The sequence below is a fragment of the Tupaia chinensis genome, unplaced genomic scaffold, assembly GCF_000334495.1.
Source record: "Tupaia chinensis unplaced genomic scaffold, TupChi_1.0 Scaffold144569_1, whole genome shotgun sequence".
Lineage (NCBI taxonomy): Eukaryota > Metazoa > Chordata > Mammalia > Scandentia > Tupaiidae > Tupaia > Tupaia belangeri.
In genome coordinates, this window is record NW_006204429.1 from 31,353 (window position 1) to 39,016 (window position 7,664).

Below are 7,664 nucleotides of genomic sequence, written 5' to 3' on the forward strand. Positions count from 1 at the left end.
CTGTCTCTCTCTCTGTCCTTTCTGGTCGAATTAAAAATAATAATAATAAGTAAAATTAAATAAATAAGTTTTTAAAAAACACAGATTTATTCTCATAGTTTTGGAGGCCAGAAGTCTGGAATGGGTCTTATGGGACTAAAATCAAGGTGTCAGCAGAGTTGGTTACTTGCGGAGGCTCTGAGGGAGAATGTATTTTTCCCTCTTCCAGCTTTTAGAGACTGCTGGCATCCCTTGGTTCATGGCTGCATTACTCCAGCCTCTTTATTTATTTATTTATTTATTTATTTATTTATTTATTTATTTATTTATTTATTTATAGTCAGCTACGTGGGAGTCCAGCAACATAGCCATTACACTAACTGCTGGTCCCCCAGCCTCTTTAGGCTTGTATCATCACATGCCTTTCTCTGCCTTCTGACCCTCTGGCTTTCCTTTTATAAGGATCCTTGTCATTATTTTGGACTCACCCACATAGTCCAGGATAATTTCTCCATCTCAAGATCCCTAGTTTAGTCACATCTCAAAGTTCCTTTTGCTATGTAAAAGGCTCCAGGGAGGGACCAGCGGATGACATAATGGTTAAGTCACTGGACTCTCACATAGTTGACCATAGTTCCAGTCCTGGACCTGGTTCTCCTCCATTCTCCTCTCCAGTTTTGAGACACATGCACCAGGTGTGAATTTTTCAGGCTGCTGGGTCTGGGATTCAAACCACTGTTAGCCATGTGGGAATCTGGCACCTTAATCAACATGCCACATGCTGGCCCTATGTGTTTTTATTTTTATTTTCTTTATGTCTTAATTTTCTAATTTTAAAGTAATGTGGATGAATTACTTTAAAATCAAAAACAGAAAAATGCTATACAGTTGCTCCTTGATTTATGACTGGGTTATGTCCTGATAAATTGATTGTAAATTGAACATTTTTTTTGAGAGGTTTTTGCTATAAGGTGCATGCACTCGCCAGAAAGACAGAGAGAGACAGAGAGATAGAAATCGAGAAATCACCCCCCAGGGGGGCTGGCCACGTCACAATCCCTTCTCCTCCATTCTCTCGGGATCTTGGGCACACACGCATGAGTTTAAGCCACCGGGTCCAGGACTTGAACCATGGTCAACTACATGGGAGTTCAGCGACATAGCCATTAAGCTAACTGCTGGTCCCGTAGATTGAAAATATTGTAAGTTGGGGCTGGCAGGTGGCCTGGTGGTTAAGGTGCTAGACTCCTACATGGCTGACCATGGTTCAAGTCTCAGACCTGGCATCTTGCTTTCTCACTTTCCCTCTCTCTCTGGTCAAATTAAAAAATAATAATAATTAATAAAATAGATAATTATTTTTTAAAAGAAACTATTGTAAGTCAAAAAGGCATTTAAGAGACCAGCAGATGGCGTTATGATTACATTGCTAGACTCCCACATGGCTGATCACGGTTCGAATCCCGGATCTGGTGGCTTAAACCCATGCCGGGTGCATGTGCATGCGTGCCCAAGATCACAAGAGGAGAATGGAGGACAAGGGATTGCTGCGTGGCCATCCCCCTGGTGTGGGGGTGATTTCTTGCTTCCTTTCTCTGTCTTTCTGGAGCACATGTGCCCTAAAGCAAAACCCTCTCAAAAAAAAAAAAAAAAAAAAGGCATTTAGTACACCTAACCTACTAGACATCATAGTTTAGCCAAATCTACCCTAAATATGCTCAGGGCACTTACGTTAGTGTACAGTTGTGCAAAATCATCTAAAACAAAACCTATTTTAGGGGCTGGCAGGTGGCGTGTTGTTTAAGGGCACTGGACTCCCATATGGCCAACCATGGTTCGAGTCCTGGACCTGGCGGCTTGCTTTCTCACTTTTCCTCTCTCTCTCTCACTCTGTTCCTCTCTGGTCACATTAAAATAAAATAAATACATAAAGTTAAATAAAATATTTTTTTAAAAAAACCTATTTTACAATAAAGTATTAGATATCTCATGTGATCTCTCAAATACCATAACAAAAGTGAAAAACAGAATGGTTGTGTGTATTTTTTTCTTTAAGTTCATTTCTTCCATGAATGAGAGAGAAACAGTACCCCTAGCAGGTCCTTGATGCCGTGATCCACCCTGAGCCTTAGCCAGCCCTGGATCACGGGCACGTGTGTGTCTGGTGTTAAAGTACAGTTTCTACTGAATGCCTGATGTGTTTGTATCATCATAAAGTGGAAAAATCCTAAATGGAGCCATTGTAAATTGGGGACCATGTACAGCTTAATTTCAAGTGACATGAACAAATTATTAACACATGTTTAGCTAGCTCTGTGTGAAGTTTGAGCTTCTTATCCACTCAGTTATTTTCTTACTTTTTCTTTATATTAAATCAGAAAATTCCAATTCACAATTATATGTTGCCAGAAATGGCAGAAAGTGTTTGGTCAGAGTCTTCTGTATATTGGATTGATAGGGACCCATAAATTGAGAAGCCAATTATTTTATTTATTTCTATAAGCTTTTGCCATATGGCATGTGTGCTCATCAGAGAGAGACAAAGAAAGGGAAAGTGAGAAATCACTCCCCAAAGGAGATCGGCCATGCTACAATCCCTTCTCCTCCATTCCCCTGGGATTTTGGGAATGCATGCACAGTGCTCTGTGTGATTTTCAAGCTGCTGGGTCTGGAAATCGAACCATGGTTGGTCATGTGGGAATCCAATGCCTCAGCCACCACACCACCTGCCGGCCTGAGAAGTAATTTTTCTTTTCTTCTCTTTTCTCTCCTTTCCTTTCCTTTCCTTCCTTTTCCTTTTCTTTACCTTTCTCTTCTTTCCTTTCCTGTCCTTTTCTTTTTCCTTTTTAGAGAGAGTGATTTTTGCTCTAGGGTGTGCACATTTAATGGAGAGACAGAAAGCAAAAAAATCAACCCCCAGGAGGGATGGCCATGCCACAATCCCTCTTCCTCTATTCTCCTTTTGGGATTTTAGGCATGCACACACATGTGCCTGGCATGAGTTTTAAGTCACAGGATCTGGAACTCAAACTGCCGTTGACTTTGGGAATCAGCAGTTAGCGTAATGGCTATGTCGCTGGACTCCCACGTAGTCGACTGCGATTCGCGTCCCGGACCCGGTGGCTTAAAACTCACGCCCAGCGCGTGTGCATGCATGCCCAAGATCCCAAGAGGAGAATGGAGGAGAAGGGATTCTGGCGTGACCATCCCCCCTGGGGAGTGATTTCTCAATTTCTGTGTCTATGTCTCTCTCTCTGGCTGTCTGGCGAGCGCATGCGCTCTATAGCGAAAACCTCTCCAAAAAAAAAAAAAGAAAAGAAACTGTGGTCGACTTTGTGGGAGTCCAGCAACGTAACTATTACACCATCTGCTGGTCCCCAAGAAGTCATTTCTTACATTCAATGTTGCCCTAAACACTAAGTAGATGAAGAACCATACTCAAAATCTACAAAACTGAACATTCATCTTAGGAGAGTGGGTCCCCCTGGGGGCAGTATCACTCAGAGGTGTGCTTTGAAAACATGTGGAGCTATTTTGGTTGTTACTGTGATTGATGGGAATCTTCTGGCACAGATCTGCTGGCATTTAGTGGGCTGGAGCCAAGAATGTCATATGTCCTTCAATGCATGTGACATTCCTGCAAAGAAGAATTTTCTCATATAGTACAGAATTTTCAAATGTCCCCATATACATTCATGTATATGAAAAAATCTGTCTGTAATGATCTGAGTCTAAACCTAACCTCATTTTTTCATGTAAACTCAAAGTGCTTTTTTCTTTTTATAAAATTTATTTTTTAAAATATGGAGTGCTTTTGCAAATTTGCATGCCATTCTAGTCTGGGGACCGTGCTTATCTTCTTTGTATAATTCCAATTTTAGTATATTGCTGCTGAAGTGCATAAAACTCGAAATATTTTTTGCACGGTTTTAATGTGCATGGAATTTTCCAGGAATGGAACTACTGTGTAAATTGAATGAAGTGTGTGTTGTTTTGTTTGGAACGTTACCAAGAATGGCTTAATGTTTTTAGAAAATCACAGCAATGACATCAATGCCGTTTATGGGCTTTTCTGGATATCTTCCATTTGCCCTTCCAGAGTTACTACACTGTTCTCTACCTGCTCTGTGCCCCAAAAAGGACTGAATCAACAGGTTTCCTTGCCCTCCAGCTTCTGGGTGGGTTCATTTAATGGAAAGCATGGCAACTGATTTGGGAAGCTGAAAGAGAGTGAGGTTTACCACTTAAAATGACCATGGGGAGCTAGGTTGAGTGTACACAGAAGCATTCCATTAGAAAATGATAATGCTGTACACTTGAATGACAAAGATTTGAACTGTGTGAGTCCACTTATGCACAGATTTATTCAATGAATACTGTAAATATATTTTTTCTTCCTTATAATTTTTTAAGTGTATTTCTTCAATGAGTAAAAGAAATACAGAGAGAGAGACAGGTACCCCTAATAGGGTCTTCACTCAGAGATCCACCCCCCAGTCTCAGCTGGCCTGCATCATGGGCACAAATGTATGTTCCCAGTGTGCTCAGGGAAGTCCTGGGATGGGAACTGAGGACCTTTCCTATGTGGGCCAGTTTTGTTACCATTGTGCCACTGCCAGATTCCTTCCTTATTTTTATTTATTTATTTATTTTACCTTTTTGCTATAGAACATGTGTACTCACGGGACCAGCAGCTAGCGTAATGGCTATGTCACTGGGCTCCCATGTAGTCGACCGCGGTTCGAGTCCCGGATCCAGTGGCTTAAATACACGCTAGTCATATGTGCGTGCGTGCCCAAGATCCCGAGAGGAGAATGGAGGAGAAGGGATTGCGGCGTGGCCATCCCCCCTAGGGGGTGATTTCTCGCTTTCTGTCTGTCTGTCTCTCTCTGTCTTTCTGGCGAGCGCACGCGCCTTATAGCAAAAACCTCTAAAAAAAAAAAAGAAAAGAAAGAACATGTGTACTCACTAGGGAGAGTGACAGTGAGAAATCACCCACCGAGGGATGGGCATTCCACAAACCCTTCTCCACTCTCCTTCCAGGATTTTGGGCATGCACCCATATGCATCCAGCATGCTTTTTTGTTTGTTTGTTTTTTTAAAGAGATTTTTCACTGTAGGGCGCGTGCGCTCGCCAGACAGACAGAGAGAGACATAGAGACAGAAAGCGAGAAATCACTCCCCAGGGGGGATGGTCACGCCGCAATCCCTTCTCCTCCATTCTCCTCTCGGGATCTTGGGCACGCACGCACACGCGCCCGGCGTGAGTTTTAAGCCACCGGGTCCGGGACACGAACCGCGGTCGACTACATGGGAGTCCAGCGACATAGCCATTACGCTAACTGCTGGTTCCCTCCAGCATGCTTTTCAAGCCGTCAGATCTGGGACTTGACTGGTGCAGTGGGTCACGTGGGATCCAGCACTTTAACCTCCACGCCACCTTCTGGCCCCACATCTGTTCTTTTGGGCTCCCTCTCCTGAGTAGAATCCTGCACCACTACACCTGAAGTGTGTGCAAGGAGGAGGATGGTGGCCTACTTCTTCCACAGTAACACCTCGCTCTATAAGAGCAGCACTGGGCAAGGATACTAGCCCCTAATCTTTTTGTCTTGCTCCTCCAGTTTGGAAGCTCCACCTTGTGAGCAAGCTGGAGTGGGAGTGATCAGGGGCTAGTACTGCAGTCAGCCACTGATATAGTAAAACTGTCCTAAGGTGGAGGTGGAAGGAAAAGGGTGCTCCAATTCTCTGCCCTGCAATTTCCTGGAGTTTAGCGTCTGTAACATAAAGCTGGGGGTGGTAAAAACTGTTCACAGGGCCCAGCAAGTGATGTGACGGTTAAGGCATTAGACTCCCACATGGCCAACCACGGTTCGAGACCCAGACCCAGTCGCTTTAAAATCATGCCGGGCACATGTGCACACATGCCCAAAATCCTGAAAAGAGAATGGAGGAGAAAATATTGGAGTATGGCCATGCACCCTAGGGGGTGATTTCTCACTTTTCCTCTCTCTGTCTCCCTCTGTCCCTCTCCGACTAGGCATACATCCTATGAGAAACCAAATAAATAAATAAATAAATAAATAAATGTCACTGTAAATGTCACTGGACGACCTGCCCTTCCTGGAGTGACACCATAGTTCTATGCTGGGACAAGAGAAGAAAGAAAGCTGCATCTTCTGGGTGCATCTTCCCAGAGGAGAGCTTCCACCACACTTAACCTCTCTAATCTTTATTGCCATGGTCTGTAATGCGGGCAACTCATAGACCTGCCCCGTAGTGGACTCTGCATTTGTTGCCAAACCATCTTTCCTCCCTTTCATTTATTTATTTTTCTCACTCCAAACATTTACTTCTGGTGAGATGATTTAAACCCACCAGAGGCCATGATCCACTCACCTCTAGATCAATTATCTTCATCTCCAGGCCACTGTCCTGGATCTAAGTGCTGAGCACATAGTTGCAGACATCCTGAGTCCTTCTTTGGGGAACTGGAAGGCAGACTCTTTCTCTCTTTCTTTTGGGGTCCTGAGCTACTGCACCGTGAACCCAGAGCTGCAGCTCTGGAGGGAGCCAGCCTGTCTGCACCAGGAGAGGTTCAGGCTCCCACAAGGGACCAAACAGAGCTGAGCAGCTGGAGAGCCAAGGGATCCCCACAGACTTGGTTGAGTTCCCAAATGCAGTCAGCTCCTCCATGTTGTTGGGATGACGTGAGGTTTAAAAGAATTCTCACGCAGCCACGGCGAACTCCCAGGAAAGGATGGTGTGCTTCCCCCTGACTTAATGACTACAGGGATTTTTTTTTCTTTGTAGTTAAAAATTGTTGCCAAATCCATCTTTGTGTAGGTAGCTAATTTTACTCGAAATGTCATAAGTTCTTTCAGTCTGCACATACAGATCTTCCCTAAACTTAGGGACATCATTTTCTACAATGTCTTTCATTATCGCAGCTCTCGGCTAGGAACGGCTGGTGGTGCTTCATTCTGTTCTCTGCATCTGTCATCTCTCCCATCATTTTCTTTCTCCCCCACCTCTTTTTTTTTTTTTTTGGAGAGGTTTTGCTATAGGGCGCATGCACTCACCAGAAAGACAGAGAGACACAGAGAGACAGAAAGCGAGAAATCACCCCCCAGGGGGGATGGCCACGCTGCTATCCCTTCTCCATTCTCCTCTCGGGATCTTGGGTACACAGGTACATGCGGCTGGTGTGAGTTTAAGCCACCCGTCCTGGACTTGAACCACAGTCGACTATATGGGAGTCCAGCGACATAACCATTACGCCAGTGTTGGAGTTCCTCAGGGTGTGGCCTTGGGTAAAAGTATGAATCCTAATAGCGGTTGACGCCTTGTTCTTGTTCTTCTTTTCTTTCTCCTTTTCCTCCTTTTCCTTCTCCTTTTTTTTTTTTTTTTTTTTTTTAATCTGCCATAGGGCAAGTGCACTTGCCTGAGTCAGAGAGAAGGAAAGTAAGCAAGTTCTCCCTACAGGCAATGGGCATGCTATAATCCCTTCTCCTCCATTCTCCTTTTGGTATATATTTTTTCTTTTTAAAGAGGTTTTTGCCATAGGGTGTGTGCATGAGAGAGAGAGACAGAGGCCGAGACAGTGGAGGGAAAGTGAGATATCACCCCTTTGGGAGGATGGCCACGATGCAATCCCTTCTCCTCCATTCTTCTCCTGGGATCTTGGG

At 44.2% G+C, this 7,664-nt stretch overlaps 1 non-coding gene across 1 annotated transcript; it reads right to left on the reverse strand.

Annotated features, from left to right (window-relative positions):
- Positions 1–3,776: 3,776 nt before the first annotated feature.
- On the reverse strand, positions 3,777–3,880 carry LOC114005822 (U6 spliceosomal RNA). The gene has a single exon (XR_003547629.1). It is a non-coding gene; the product is annotated as a U6 spliceosomal RNA (small nuclear RNA).
- Between the last annotated feature and the right edge of the window lie 3,784 nt (positions 3,881–7,664).